We start from the raw sequence: 17,064 nt of genomic DNA, 5'->3' as shown, positions 1-17,064 counted from the left end.
GGAGAAAAAGAAACCCTCATGCACTGTTGGTGGGAATGCAAACTGGTGCAGCCACAGTGGAAAACAGGATGGAGGTTCTGCAAAAAGTTAAAAATAGAACTACCCTATGACCCACAATTGCACTATTGGGTATTACCCCCAAAATACAAAAACAGTAATTCAAAGGGATACATGCACCCCTATGTTTATTGCAGCAATATTTACAATAGTTAAATTATGGAAGCAGCCCAAGTGTCCATCGACAGATGAATGGATAAAGAAGATGTGATATCTACCATCTATCTATCTATCTATCTATCTATCTATCTATCTATCTATCTATTATCTATCTATCTATCTATCTATCTATCTATCTATCTATCTATGATGGAATACTACTCAGTCATAAAAAATGAAATATTGCCATTTGCTAGCACATGGATAGAGCTAGAGAGTATAATGGTCAGTGAAATAAGTCCATCAGAGAAAGATAAATACTGTATGATTTCACTTGTGTGTGGAACTTAAGAAACAAAACAAAGGAACCAAGGGAAAAAGAGACAAACCAGAAAACAGTCTCTTAACTATAGAGAACAAATTGGCGGTTACCAGAGGGGAGGTGGGGGGATGGGAGAAATAGGTGATGGGGATTAAGGAGGGCACTTATCGTGATGAGCACTGAGTAATGTATAGAGTTGTTGAATCACTATATTGTACACCTGAAACTAATATAACCCTGTATGTTAACTATACTGGAATTAAAATTAAAAAAACTAAATAAAAAAAGAAAAAACCCCAAAGAGTGTAATTTTCTTCTTGCTATTTTGGCACTGGATAGATAATGGTTGAGATTTATCATTCATCATAACAATTTTTGGGTACAGTTTTATAAGGAAACTCTTGCTTTGGTTTCTAACGAGACCCTGTGGCCTCAAGAATCTGAAGAGATTTTGTGGTTAGGTTTTATTTTCATAGAAAGACCGAAAAACCTCTGGAACACAAATTGATTCTGTATTTTAGGTTTGCCATATACCTTCCGACAACCACAAAGCTCTCAAGTTTTCAAGCTTATGTTAACTGAAATGAGCAAGAATTCCTTCAAATTCAGAGAAGCCCATGAGTGCTGCAGGAAGTTCCCAGCATTCTGTTTGCCTTTGATTGGCCAAATGCCTCTTTTTAGTCCTAAGAGTTGGAACTAGGAGTCACCTATAATTTTATGTTTCTTGAAAGTTTCCCTGAGAAGTCATTTTTAAGTATCTCATTTTTAATTCTATATCATATTTTTATTGCCTTTATATTTTCGGTGAAACATGCCTGTAAATAGCTTAGCCAACTGGAATGGATTCTTTACCCAAAATTTTCTGATGAAAATTGTATTTTCTCAGGGAAAGAAAGAGAAGATGAGTTTTTTTTTCTGGGTATGTCCTCAGAGCTTTGTTTCTGCAGCCTGAGCCAACATTTGGGCATGAAATTTTTTGAGGTTTTTTTTTTTTTTAAAGGCTTTAGTTACCCTTTACCCACATGACTTCTTTCATCCCCTCTCATATAATTATTCTATTTGTTGGAACCAAGACATGCTGAAACATTACAGAGAATGCTTCTCCCACAGGTAGACTGGAAGTGGGATATAAGAGTCATCTAAAATACAGTGTGCTGCTACAATTCTAAGCCTAGAATTTATGAATCTGGGAACTGGGAAGTGGTATTCTAAGGAATATCGAAGGAAGTGGTATCTAAGGAATAATTTGGCGATCTGATTTTTTTTCCCTAGGTAAATAAGCATGATTATTTAGAATGTCATTTCTGTTGGCTCTCGTTGGATCTGAAGCTGTCCTTAACCCCCACATGACCACCAGTGGTTTCCTTAACCCTCTGCATCCCTGGCTCCTAAAAATTGGGGATAATATTAGCAGCTAGCTCCCAGGGTTAATAAGAGGATTCCATGAAATTAAATTACATTCATAGAACTTTTACAGGACTGCTCACAGCTCCCGGAACAGTGAGGGCATTAAATTAATGTTATTATTGCAATTAATGCTATTAACGACTTTCTGCCCAGCTTGGGCCCATGTCCACTGCTGGTTCTTTATCTGCTGAATTTAAATAAATGCTGCGCAAGTTGGTGAGTTACTGTTATTTATTGTTGAATGGAGCCATTTACCAGCTCAGGATTGTGCTATTTCTCACAAGTGCTGCCATGGCCACGGGTAGATTTATCTGGAACGAGGTGGAGACAAAGTCTGAAGGTGGCTGTAATAAAATGATGAGGTACAATATTAAGTGAGATGGGTTCTTTATATGTACTGCTGAAATAAACTTTTATGAAAAGCACATGAGTCAGTAGGAATGTGGATGTGCCTCTACCAAGAGCAAACAGGGTGCTGTCCTCCGGGAAAGAGTCGCCAAGGTGCTCTCACTCCCTCCGAGGTGCTACCTTCATTTCAAGGGGCCCTCTGAGTCTCCTTTCCTTTACTGGTCAAACAAGGTTGATGCCTGGGCTTGAGGTGGTTTGATAAGCTCTTTCACAAAAGATTTTTTAGTAGTTATTAAGTATTTAGTAGTTAATGAAATTAAGTAGACCGGTACAGTGGGTGGTATACAGTTGGTCCCCAAAAAATGATGGCCAAAAGAGACCAAGGGTGCCCCAGAAGTCGTAATGAGAAACATAGGGACCTGTGTACTTAAAAAAATCTTCAAAGTACAACTAGTAATAAATTGAACTAAGTGACTGATCACATTTGGCTTCTTCCAAGGATACGGAACATAGATTTCTTTGAAGCAGGTAGTTTTATTTTTCTTAGTTTTTGGCTCTGGTACTTACTCTGTGACCTTAGGCAGGTTACTTAACTTCTCTAAGCAATGTGTGCAAAGCACACTTTCAGAAATGCAAAAATACTGTCTGTAAAACATTTTGTACACGGTGATGTGCTTGGGTAGAAATTTATGATGCTGTTATCATTCTTTTTCCCACAGATGAAGCCTGAGATATGGTTTCTGGAGCCCCTGTGGGATGATTTACACAAACAATGGGCTCCATCATTTTTATGCCTGAGTCTCACAGTGCCTAGTGGTCACGATACAAGGGTCGCAGGTTTTATATGGGTAGCTCACTTCATTCTGCTCCACAGCTGCCAAACCAGGCTTACCCTTGACCAATTGCTTTGAAAATGTATACCGCAGGTTGGGAGAAATTGTGGCGGGGTCAGCACAAACACTCCTGGCTCCTGGAGACACAGCCTGCAGGGTCCACCCATCAGAGGGTTAAGGAATGGCTTTATCTTAGGAGCCAAAACTGGACCCAGAACAGGTGTCCCCACTGGTCCCTGAGTGTCCCATGGGGATTAATGGGCCTCCACTGGAAGCTAACGTTCTCAGTAGCTCAACCTGAGCTTGCAGTGTGGGCTTGACCCACTTTACTGGTTTCTAGCTTTGGAGTAGAACTCGTCCTACGAGCTAAAACAGTCAATCTCCCAGTGGCTCTGCTGGAATCAGCTGTAATTCCATGGTTGTCAGTAGATGGCAAATTCCAAAGCAGTCTTTGGGGAATGCTGCTGGGTCACTCAGGTGTCTGTGTGGAGTTTGGGGTGGCCAGAACAGGAATTGCTTCAACTCCTACCCCAATAAAACACTCATATCCGTACAGTCACGCAAATTCAGAGTGGAATCTTTAGAGGGCTAACCCAATGGCTGTATGTCAGTTGGCACAGGAATTCTTTGGCAAGTCCTATTTCCTGGCCTTGATTCTGGAGATTCTGATTGGCTAGGGCAGTGCAGACAGCAGCATGAGAAACATTCACTTCAATCCTGCAGTGAGGAACTATCTATGTTCATTGACCGTAGGACTGACGGACACACCCTAATTTTGCTATATATTTATCTTTGGCTAAATTCTAACTGAGCATAGGAGAAAGGGAGGCATTTTCTCTGATAAGCTGTTGCTGGTTCAGTGGGTCTAGTGTGGGGCCTGTCTCTATGTACCTATTATTTTTAAGCCCCTCTGATGATTCTGGGCAGGGTTTGGAATAATGTGAATTAGATAATTTTAAATTGTGAACCTCTCAAGTAAACTCTGGCATTTCTTACTCATCAGACTGGGCCAGTCATGACCCGGGGCCTTTGGAGGACCCAAAGTTCTTGGCAGGAGAAAGCCTCCCTAAGCTGAGATGAACCACCTTTACCTGATTCCAGTGTAATACCCCCAACCCTGCTCATTTGGTCTCTGAGTAAATCCTCCTAATGGTGGTGGGTGCTGAGTGGGGACTGCCCTCAGAGGTCCCGAGATGAATGGAAAACAGGAGGAGGGGGGCGCCTGCCTGGCTCAGTGGATTAAGTGTCTGCTCAGGTCCTGATCCTGGGATCCTGGGATTGAGCCTTGTGTTGGGATCCCTGCTCATCTGGGAGTCTGCATCTCCCTCTGCTCCCTGCCCCCGCTTGTACTCCCTCTCTCTCTCTTTCTCTCTTTCTCCCTCAAAAAAAAAAAAAAAATCTTTATTAAAAAAAAAAAGAAAACAGGAGGAAGGAAGGACTTCTGTGCATTGTGATTTCCTTCTTTAAAGCAAAATTCTGCACCTTATGTGATCCAGTCTCACACTTTGAGTACACCGTGTATAATAATGGACACTAAAGGACGTCTCAACCCTGCCTGGCTCGGTCCCATGGAGGCCAGAAGAGACCAGGGTACAGGCCCCAGGCTGCCCACCGCCTCCTGCTAGTGAACACTGTGACCAGCAGCAACTTCTTCCATTACAAAGGAAGGTGACTATTGACGGGACAGCCAAGGTCTTAGACTAGCAAAGTGATACTGTGGATTGAAAAGGAATCCTGACCCTGCTGAGCCCTCGGCGCATGGTCTGCTATTCCATGACACGGTTTTGAACTGGAAGGCAGTTTTGTGGGTTGCGATCAATGGGTAGGACGATGCCTTCCTATTGCTCAGAGGAATATGATCACATAAGTGGTATAAAGTCCGCATACGGGGGGCAGAAGAATACTGACAGGAGGAAAAGGAGAAGCACTGAGGTTGGCTGAAAAGTCAAGCCCTTTGAAGTGATATATTATTAAAAAACCACAACATTTCTCTGACCTCATGAATTCTTCAAAGGAAGAATATACAAGTTTTTTTTTTTTTAAAGAATTTTTATTAAGGAGGTTATCTTTAAGATAAAAAGGTCAGCTCTAGGCAGAAATGGTAACTTATAATTACCATTTTTTTTTAGCAAATAGATTACTGTGAAATTATCATCCCTAGGTCAAAATAAATGTTTAAAAGATACAGTTGATTTCACAAGCTTCTCTTCATAGATTCCTTTTCCATCCCTTGCTGCCTCCCCTACACCCTAGGGAAGCTCCATGTCCTCCCCTCACCCCAGACTTCCTCTGACTGTCTGCAGTGCATCCTTCAGCCACCAACTCGTATGTCCCCAACTCGGGGACAATTTCTCCCCCTCCCTCTAGACAAAACTGATTGCTCAAATATCAGTGCTCTAACCTCCAGCACATTTTGCACACCTCTGTTATAAGAGATTTTTCACATCACATGGTCATTTATTCTGTAAATGTCTACCTGCCTTGCCATGTTGGGCAATCTAAGAGAGCACACGGTATCTTGTACGCTCTGTGTTGCTAGGCTCTGGCAAGGTGTCCGAAGCAGAGTGGGCACCCGAGAATGCGTGCTGCTCAGTGGATGAGGGAATTCTTGTGGGATAACACTGCCTGCAGAAAATTGGGAACAGCATCTCCTTCCTTATTATCTGGTGAGACACAGACACATGGCAAGTTTTGATGGTAAAGCATGATGACTAGAAGGAAGTCCCCAGAATAACTCCCCCCTTGGAATTTACTAGGTACCTCACAGGCTACCTAGTAAATACCAAGTGCTCACAATGCTGGTGGAACATAAAACCCTTAAAATATGCATTGTGGGCATTATTAGCTACAGGTGGATGGGAAGAGTGGCACCTAAAGGGAGCAGGGACTTGCCAGGTGTCCCCCAGCAGCCTTGGGCCAGAGTGAGGCTCCTCCTCTGGTTCCCAGCCCTGAGCTCAGTTCGCAAGCCCATGGCAGGGCTTCTGGGGTAGAGCACAGATTCAGAAAACCAGAGTGCCTTTGGTGCAGAGCCTCAGACTTCTCTGTGTCTAGCTTTACCTCTGCAGGAAATTCAGTGATCTGGATGTGCAGTGCAAATGAGCCCACCCGTGGCTATCAGGGCAGTCGTGTGTGTGTGTGTGTGTGGGGCGGCACGTGGGAACCGACTGCGCCTGTATTGTCTTCCTCCTTGCCTGTGTTCCAAACAGCATGCAGAATTCCCGAGGACCTCAGGTCCCGTAAAGCGGTGAGCGTGTCTGCGTGAGGCTTCCATCCGTCACTGTCAACCCCAGAATTCACATCGATTTTTGCTGTTTCTAACATAAACTGTGACTATTGCTGGGGCTTGAGGGTTTGTAACGAGCAATAAAATACAAGTGGACGTTCAATTTACTTAAAGCTTATACATGTCAGCACCTAACTAAATAAAAAAGAGGAGGAAAAATAAACTGACAATGATTAATACCAGTAATGATTTGTTTTGCTTATTTTCTAAAGTAGTAACTTGATCCTCTGTGTTTAAAATTGGCAGAGAAGTGATAGAAGGAAGCGCTAAGGCAATTTAGCTTCTGTCCTTCCTTGTTCCTTTGCCACTGTTGGAGAAAACTTGGTTTTTCTGTGGAGTTAGATGTGCACGTATTAATTTTCATTCAGCAAGAAACATGGAAATGAGGTTATGAGTGTGTTAGGAAAGATAAACTTGTCGAATTTAACAGTGATTATTCGTATAAACTGGCATGCTATGAAAGCAGTGGGGGGTGAGATGCTGATTTCCTAGCATCTGTGGGTACAAACTGTGAAGTCATCTGTTGAAGTCATTAAAGCATGCTTAAGGTTGGCAGCTTTGGCTTTCTGTATGAGCAAATCAAGATGATAACCAATTTGGAGGCTGGTAAGAACTCGGAGAATTGGTTGAGACATTTAACCCCTGCTTTTAGTTGAGATCCTATGAAAATCAACCTGCCTCAATACGTTCCTTGTTAAGATATTTAATATTAGTGGGTTCTCCTTAGCATCTCAGCATGCTAATTTCTACATTGTTTCCTTTCTTCTCATACTACTTTTGAGGGCAAAGGGTTTCAGGCATTATTCTTCCTTTTTGAGTGTTCTCTGGTTTGACGACTTGGGCTAACTGCATTATGCAACTGGCCCCAGGAACTCCAGAATGTCCCTATGAAAGCAGGTCCAGATACTGCCAGTTAAATAGTGTCAAAATGTCCAAATGCAGCTTTGAATTGCAGATTTGGGCTGTAAAGGAATTAGCAGTCAAGGTGTAAAGAGAGGCCGAGTGAGTGTTTCAAAATGGCGCTCACTCACAAATTAGATCACTGGTGCTGGCTTCAAAGAGGAACTTGGTGTCTGAGCCTTTGCGTGACATCTCCGTTACTTCAGAGAGTGCCCGAATGTGTTCTGTCATCGTGAGGAATAGTGGCTGCTTAATTGCTTCTGAAGGGTGGCTTGAAATGAGAGATTCTGATGATGGTGAGAATGAGAACCAGGCTCCCCCGGGACAAACACAGCCAGGGTCCTCAATATTAGGCCCTGCAAGGCTGTGACTGTTTGGGATTCTGCTGTACTCAGAGGAAACTATAAGATCTCCTTATCTCCTTCTTCTTTACCTATCGTTGGCTCATTAAAACTGCCAAATAAAAACAGACTGTTGACAACATATTAATTTAAAAATGCTGGTTATGCTCTCGAGTAGGTATCCGAAACCTTTGGTTCACGGGGCCCACCACCTGGTTTTGCAAAGAAAGTTGTCTTAGAACGCAGCCAAGCTTACTCATTCACATGGCGCACACGGCTGCTTTCCGTGCAGCAGCAGAGTGTAGAAGCTGTGACAGAGACAACAGGGTTCACAGAGCCCACCTCTGCTGGCCCTGTTCCATAGAAATGTCATGTGGGCCATATATGTAATCTAGTCTAGTGACCACATTAAAAGATGAAATATAAATGAGTAAAATTAATTTTGATAATATTTTTTATTTAACACAATATATCTAACTACTGTCATTTCGGTAAGTAACAGTATATGGAGACCAAAATCCAGTGCTTATGTTACTCTTGGAACCCATCTCTATTTGCAGGAGTCATATTTCAGAGGACGAACATCCACCTAACCCCATAGCACAGTTCTGTAGAACAGTGTTAGTACCTTGATCTTTCTTTCACTGCCCAGAAGATTCAGTGGGTTGGTACCCCACTGGTTCCCTCAACCTTCTCAGTAATTGTCATCTCAACCCTGGGAAGACAAGAACTTCTTCTAAGTGAACCAGATAATTCTAGTTTTATGTGGCTCTGAAATGGCAAGATCAAAGAGTATTAAAAGCAGAATAACTGAAGGGCTTTCATATTATAGAATCTGCTTAAGATCTTTAAATGAAGACCCCGAGACTACCAAGAGTTGGTTCCCTTCACTGTGTCTTTTATCTACAAGGCCAGCTCACTTTTTTTCTAATCAATTAGTATTTATCAGGTTCTACAATTTCTGCTTTTTTTCCCGTGGTAGCATGAATGCTGTGCAAAAAAGCTAAGCTGCAAACCTCAAAACTGGATAGAGAATCCAGCTAAGTCTTTGATGTCTGTTGAGAAGCCTCAAGGGACACATTTGGTAAGACCCATAACTTCTCTTGCTCCTGTGTAAAGTCAGACCACACTTTTGGCCGAATTGCTGAGATGCTTCCATCCAGATATATAGGAAGGAAAGAAAAGACATTTATTTTTGCAGACATTTTTATATTTTTAAATTATTGTGTAAAGTGAGAAAAAGGTTCATTATATTTGTTGGCTAAAAATATGTATAAAATTAATATAAAACTCAAGATTGGTACAGCAAACAAAAAATAATAACCAAAACCAGAAATAGATTTCTTTTTCATTAGAGCGACAAGGAGGAGAGTGAGAATGAGAATTAATTTATTAATAGTAGGGTATTTTGCTAATGTCTGGCATGTACATTTGAATGCCATTAAGGCTGTGGACAAGATTTCTTGTTTGTGAGTTTACAGTTATATGTTCTCTGGGTTGCAAGGTTCAATGTTTGGTTAGTCACCAACAGTCTAGAAGAACAAAATTGTTGCGATTTAATACTCATAATTTAATATTTAAGAGCTGAGAGATGAAATGAAGAACAAATGAAATACCAATCTATGGGGTTCTAGTCTTTCTGTGGAGTTTTTATATACATCACTCTAATTCCATATGGATAGTTCATTAGGTGAACTGATGAAATGGGCCAAATTGGATTAAGGGGAATTCTGAAGGAGGTGAAATGGAGGGAAGGGTGGGCAGTGGATAGAGTGGAACTAGAAGCTTTGATCCCTGGCCACCTGGGAGGTCTTGATTGATTTGTTTAGATTGAGAAGGTAGACAGGAGTCATCTTATTTGTAAAGGAGGAGAGGACCTCGGTTTAAGGTGAGTCTCAGTGAGGTAACATGATAGTTCATTTCTGAGTCTTCCTTCCTTCCACTGTAAAATAAGATTGTTTGTATATATTCTACTTACCCCACAGAACTGTTGTGAAAACCAACAAAATTAATATGATAATAAACTGTAAGCTAAAAGGCCCAAAGAAATAAAGGTATCATAGTAACTTATAAGAATGACTATCCATCCAGCTCTTTAAAGGCTGATGAGCTTTTCTCTTTTGTCCACATTTGGGTCCAAGGTGTTTTGTAAAATATATCCCCCAAAAGTGACCCAAGTGGCATGAAAGTGGGTAGCTTTCCCAGTGGGTTATGATCTAACTTTTATGAACTTCTCTTATTAGTAAAGAGAAAAAGGCATAACAAGAGATAACCAATTTTACTAAAGAAGGGTCAAAGAGGCATAACTTAAATAATTTTACTTTTAATTTTTTCAACTCTGAGCTGCTTGGATTGTCCCAGAAAAAATAGGCCTCATCATTTCAAAATGATGGGTTCAGAGAAAGTGCATAATGCCATTAGTCCTAGAGCATTGCAATCTGGGCTTGTGTGAAAAATTTGTGTGTTTTGTTATGAAGACTGAAGATCTTATATAACCTTACTAGTGCACTTAGTTAACTTTGGAAGACCTAGGCAATCTGTATTTAGTGTGAAGTCTGATTACCTATTGAACAAAGAAGAAAAGAAAATTTGGAAGTGATTGCTTTGGAAAGTGCAGCAAATACCTATTTTCTTGCCAGAGTTTTATCTGAAAGTAGAAAAAACAGGGTTTAGGATGTCTATTTGTGGAGCATGGAGACTTTTAGCTCAGAGATGTCTGATTTTTAAACATTTGTTCTGTTGGGCCTCACAGGTCTCCTGATGTTGGAAGGATCTTGGCAATAAAAATATTTTAACAGGTCCTGCTATTTAGTCATGAAATAGTAGAGGTTGCACACAGCATTCATTTAGAAATATATTTTTTTTAACAGATCATGGGTAGACGACTTGATGATTCATTTTAAGTCTGCAAGGTTTGAAGTTGAGGAAACCACTTCCACAAGGAAGGTTGTTGGAGAAGGCTGCTGTGGTGGTTGTGAAGACACACAATGAGGCTCTCAGTTTGTCGAAGAGAACATAAATATGGATCTTCGGGAAGGTGGGATGATCTCTCAGTTCCTTTCAACACCTGCATTTTAAGATGCTTAATAAAATAGAAGACACTCCCTTAGTTGCATTTATTGCATATGGCGTCCTGTCTCCCTTACTTCTTTTTCTTCCCTGTCTCATCCTTCCTCCTTCCACTTCCTCTCTTAAGGGTGGGGTGGGAGTCATTGTGCTTCAGATAAACCTACTCATGTCCGTCATAACATTCTCCTCATGAGTGTCTATTTTTATCCATGAAGAGCATCTCCTAGACTTGGAGGCATATTTCACCCTTCAGAGACAGTTTGATTTCTTTTTGTTCTTTGCAGAAAATTTCCCTAAATATTCTCCTCTTGGTTCCCTTTTCCTGGCTCTTAGTATTCTGACATAGTCAACCTTCATAATATTTAAAACTTTCACTACTGACTCCCTTTGCCCTTGGAAGACTTTCACCTTCCTGTCTTCTATTTTCATGGAGGTAGGTTTTTTTTTTTTTTTAAGATTTTATTTATTTATTTGACAGAGAGAGACAGTGAGAGAGGGAACACAAGCCGAGCAGAGAGCCTGATGCGGGGCTCGATCCCAGGACCCTAGGATCATGACCTGAGCGGAAGGCAGATGCTTAACGACTGAGCCACCCAGGCGCCCCTCATGGAGGTAAGTTTTAAGATAGAACATAGCTGTGCAATTTTGAAAGACTTAACCTAACCACTTTGAGCCTCAGTTGTTTTTTTCCAGTTTTATTGAGATGTAATTGACATATAACATTGTTAGTTTTGGGTGTGCAGCATAATGCTTCGATACATGTATATATTTCAAAATGATCACCACAATAAGTTTACTTAACATCCATTACCTCACATAGTTACACATTTTGTTTTTTCCTGTGATGAGTGAGCCTCGCTTTCATCACTTGCAAAATGTGAAGAATCATATGCACTTCATGGGGATTTGAGAAATAAAATGAGATATAGTTGGCACCTGGTGCATTTACTAAATACATTTAAAAGTGAACGCCTGGATGACTTGCAGTAAGCTTTTGACAAATGTCTTTAAACAGTTGATTGGATTGCCATAGCACATATTTTGGTCCTTAGTTCAGGTGTTGTCTTCTTGAAAAAGAAGTGTCTGGTGAACAGAAAATCAAGCCCTCTGCTAATGTCCTGCTTTGTTTTTCTCTCTAATCCTGTGTTACCATCATGTGGGTAAGCATGTAGATGATTTCCTTAGTCTTACTCTTTTCTCTAGAACAAAAGAAATAAATCATAAATCATTTTTCATTGAAGTACTAAATCTCTGATGCAAAATGCTAAGTGCCGGACAGTACCATCCTAGTTTGAGCAAATTATAAAAATAGGTGAAATCTCTAAGAAAAGGGGCCGTCTTGCTAGCCATCCCCTCCCAGCTGTGAATGGCCTTTTCTTGAGCAGTAAGCATGGGGTTCGAAGGTGACACACAATACCTCATAAGTTTTCAGCTAGAATAAGTGTAGATTGCTATCAGAATTATCATCCTCACCAACTAATATGTTCTTTTTTTTTTTAAAGATTTATTTATTTATTTATTTGAGAGAGAGAATGAGAGAGAGAGCACATGAGAGGTGGGAGGGTCAGAGGGAGAAGCAGACTCCTTGCCGAGCAGGGAGCCCGATGCGGGACTCGATCCAGGGACTCCAGGATCATGACCTGAGCCAAAGGCAGTCGCCTAACCAACTGAGCCACCCAGGCGCCCCAACTAATATGTTCTAAGTGGCTGATGGGCTTAGACCTTGTGCTTGCTCTTGTTGATTAGATTGGAGCAGAAATGGAAGCATTGTGGAGTTAGGTATATAAAATTCCCTGGTTTAGCATTTAATAGAACTGAAATTTCTTGTTAATTATTCCACTTGCATCCCATACCCTGACTAAAGAATGAGCAGAGGCTATAGGCAAAAGGGTCCCTCTCTAAAATGCTCACTTGACCAATTTTTTGGGAGACCATCATTAGCTACATGCATCCTATACTGAACATCTTAGACTTTAATAGAAAGAAAATCAATACATTTAGGTATATGTAGGGAGCCTTCATGTACAGATCTTATTTTGAAAGTCATCAGAAAATAAATAATGGAGAAAGCCTTTTCTGACTAATTGGACAAACATTTGTTGAATTTCCATCACATAGAAAGTACTGGTGAGTGCTAAAGATAGAAAAAAAAAAAAAAAAAGGCAGGGAGTCTCTGGCCTTAAGGAGTCTTCAGACATTTGGGGAAACATACAATATATTAATGTGGTAAAGAATCCAATAGAGGAAAACTTAAGGTGTCCTAGAAACACACAGGAGAGACAGCCCAGAGGAGGACTGAAGTTGGGGAAGTCTTCAAGGGGACTGATACTGCAGCACATACTGAATGTCTAATGTCAGTGAGAAAGCCTTCGGGCAGAGATTATCCCCTGTTTTACATCATCACATTCATAATGGGCAGATGCACTGTATAAAAGAAGTGCATAAAGTTTATGCTGCAGCACACTCTTCACTGATCATTAAAAGAATCCAGCAGGAGAGAAACAATCAATGTGAAGAATACAAGACAATACAAGATCCTTTAATCCAGATTTCTGTATTCAGTCATCAAACAAATAGTGCGTCCATCTCTGTGCCAGGCACTGTCGAGGACTAGGGATACAGGTGTGAGCAAGATGATGTCTCTGCCCTTGAGAGACCTTTCATTTTCTACTGGGAGAGGACATGCAATAAATCCATACACAAATAAATAATGCAGCATAGTTTACTTTTACTGAAGTTTAGCTGACACACAATGTTACATTAGTTTCAGGTGTACAGCATGGTGATTTGACCACTCGCTACATGATGCCCTGCTCACAGGTGGGGCTCCCATCTGTCACCATACATCGCTATTATGATACCATTGACTATTCCCTATGCTGTACTTCTCCATCGTAACTTACTCCTTTTAGATATTGAGAACAGCTGTGGCTCTACAGAGTGGCTAGGATGAGATGAATGGCAGTGCTTTCTTCAGGGCGGTCAGAGAAGGCTGTCTGAGGGAGCATGAAATGATAAGAAAAGGCAGCATGTGCGAAGATCCTGAGAAGGGAATGAGGCTGAATGTCTAAGTAACAGAGAGGATACCAGTGTTTGTTGGAGCTGAGTGACAGAGGTAGGGGATGGGAGACAATGAGGCCAGGGAGCTAGTTGCGGGCCAAGGCACAGAGATCAGCATCAGAAACCCCAGCTCTGGCACCACAGGGAGCCCCCTAAACACAGGTACATCTGATACCAAGTCTCAGAAGAATTGTTATTACAAAAACAAAAAAACCCTCTATTTAAGGAAGGTGCAAAGGCCTCAGACACCAACTTATGGTTCTGTAAGCATCAGAGAATTCAAACTCTCTAAGGGAAAATGATGTGGAAGACCCTCTCTTCAGATCATCTCCCCTCTATGTCAAAAGATCGTATTAGAGGAGAATCCTGAGATTGCAATACACGTGGAGAGCCTTCAGGTTTAGTTTAACACCTCTGCATCTTTGGAGACTTTACACAGGAGAGTAGTCCTGGGAATGGAATGAGTGTGCAGCAAGATGTTAAGAGGTGAATTCTGTGGCTGTAATAAAGTCATAAGTGGGATTTTATAGATGCCTTTTAGAGCTGCCATTTAAAAGAGTAGAAGGCAAACACAGTCACCTAGGGATAAAAACGGCCTGGGGCAGATGAGCAAATGTCCCATGAATCTTTCTGGCATGTTCTTAATGGACAGTATTTTCCGTCTTGGAAGATGAGAAGGTTATCAGTGCCACCGAACTGGGCCCATAAGAGGTGGGTCCACTGAGACTCAATGGTTACCTGTCTGCCTGCCTATGTTCCTCATCAAACATACCAAATACACCAAATACTGGTTAGAACCAACTATCCATACATGGTGTGCAATCCGCATTAATGGGACTTTGCCATTGCATTGTCTTCATTAGCATATTGTTGCTATTCCCGGAAACTCCTAACCCAGGCAAATAACTTTATTGTTCATTTCAGGTACTTCCGGAAAGACCCATCAACTCTTCAATAGAAAGCATCGACTGACAGTTTATCCCTCACCTCAAAACCATTGCTTTGTTTCTTCAATCAATCTTAAACTACTATATCATGATATTTTGATCTTTATTCACTCTTTTTTTTTTTTTTAATTTTGAGAGAGAGAGGGAGGGAGAGCATGTGAGCAGGAGGGGCAGAGGGAAAGGGAGAGAGAATCTTAAGCAGGCTCCATGCCCAGTGTGGAGCCCAATGCGAGGCTCAATCTCAGATCATGACCTGAGCTGAAATCAAGAGTCCAACGCTCAACTGACTGAGCCACATAAATAAATAACATAAGGGCATTATGTTTATTCACTCTTAATCAAGTCACCTGTACTGAAAGAGCCACCTTAAACCAAACTTCAAAATGCCCATAAAATTGAACCTTGCTCTTCCCCTTCTGAGATGCTACCAAAGCTCTGGTGATGGGGAGGATGTCCTTCCCTACAGTGGTAAGCAACAAAGGAGGTTCTTAACAGGTTGTGTTGATGGTATTTGGAGTTGGCACTGACACGCCAGAATTTGAGGGAGAAGAGATTTACCAAGACAAATGAGACAAAGCTAGAGTGTTCACCCTGGTGCTTGAGGCAGGTTAAGATATAATAAAACTAAGAGACTGAAAAGACAAGCCACAGACTGGGAGAAAGTATTTGCAAAATTCCTATCTGATAAAGGACCAGTATCCAAAATATGCAAAGAACTCTTTAAATTCAATGATACGGAAAAAAAAAAAACCCAATTAAAAAATGAGCAAAAGATCTGAAAAGACACCTCACCAGAGAAAATATACAAATCACAAACAAGCATATGAAAAAATGCTCAATGGTCATATGTCTTAAGGAAATTGCAAATTCAAACAACAACGAGGTACTGCTACACCTATTAGCATGGACAAAATTCCAAACACTGGTAACACCAAATGCTGGTGAGGATGTGGAACAACAGTGATTCTCACTCATTGCTGAAGGAAAGGAAATGGTGTGGCTACTTTGGAAGACAATTTGACAATTTCTTACAAAGCTAAACATGTTCTTATCATATAATCCAGCAATTGTCTTTCTTGGTATTTACCCAAATAGTTCAAAACTTATGTCCACACAAAAGCCAGTCCACAAATGTGTATAGCAGCTTTATTCCTAATTGCTAAAATTTGTAAGCAACCAAGACATCCTTCAGTAGATGGGTGGATAAACAAACTGTGGTATATCCAGACAATGTGCTGTTACTCAGTGCTAAAAAGAATGAACTATGTGGAGTAAATGTAAATGCAGGATGCTAATAATACGGAAATGTGGTGGCTCGGGGGTGATGAGGCACATGAGGACCTTTTGTGCTTTCTGCTCAACTTTTTTATAAACCTGATACTGCTTGAAAAAAATAAAATTTATTCATTAAAAAATAACCAAACAAAATTCCAATTACAATGAGATAAATCATTTGGTAGAGGTACACACCAGGTACAATGAATACTATCAAAACAACCTCCTCACCTAGATCCACATGAGTGGAGGGAAGAAACAATGTAGTCAGGAAAGTTTCTGATGGGGAGGTGACCCCTTGGGAGAGCCCTGAAGGGCAAGAATGGATTAGTTAGGTGAAGAGGGAACACGGGCATTTCAAGTGAAGGAAGTAGTACTTACGTATGTATGTCCAGGGTGTGGGGGCGAGGGTCTTCAAGGTGCAAGGGGGAAGAGACAGGAGAGGTCCATATCATAAAGGACCTCCAATGCCAGCCTAGGAGACAAGGAACTGCCTTTAGGAGAAGGGGTGTGACATGGTCGGTGTGCATTTGGAACAATCGCTCCAGGTGCAGAAGAGAAGTGGGTTAGAGGAGGTGGAGCTGGAGGCGGCAGGGCCAGTTAGGATGCTGCTGTAGCAACCGGGGGGGTGGGGGGTGGATTTTGCTGGGCTCATCTTTCATCCTCTATGGCCAGCGCAGGGCTGGGTGCACAGTGGAGACTCAGACAGCATTTGCTGAGGGCACAGGGCACGCAGTAGGACCTGTGCTTTCTGTCACTGGAATTTAAACATCTTCTCTCTGACTTACTCAGCTCTCTCTCTGATGGCATGTAGAACGATGCAGAAACATCTCTTCTGAGCCCCACCTAGGAGTATATGATCTAATCATTATACAAAACATTTGACGTTTCGGGCTAACCCCGAAAATCTGGGTTGTGTGGTCTGTTTGAAACAGTCAGAGGAATAAACATTTCTCTTTACCGTTGTTCAGAAGTGGAGATATTTTATTCTGAGCTCTTACAGAAAAAGTAGGAAAAAGAGTTTGAAAGAAAGAAAAGGTCTAAAATCTGTTCCATTTGTATAGTAAAAGATCCCCGGGCTATGTAACAGCATGACTTTTCACAGCGCATAATGACTCTCTTT

Source organism: Mirounga angustirostris, unplaced genomic scaffold (genome assembly GCF_029215605.1).
Source record: "Mirounga angustirostris isolate CCGP_5_RB_7025 unplaced genomic scaffold, mMirAng1.0.hap1 SCAF_3, whole genome shotgun sequence".
Classification (NCBI taxonomy): Eukaryota; Metazoa; Chordata; class Mammalia; order Carnivora; family Phocidae; genus Mirounga; species Mirounga angustirostris.
The sequence above is the reverse complement of the archived record's forward strand: the minus strand, read 5'-3'. Positions refer to the sequence as shown.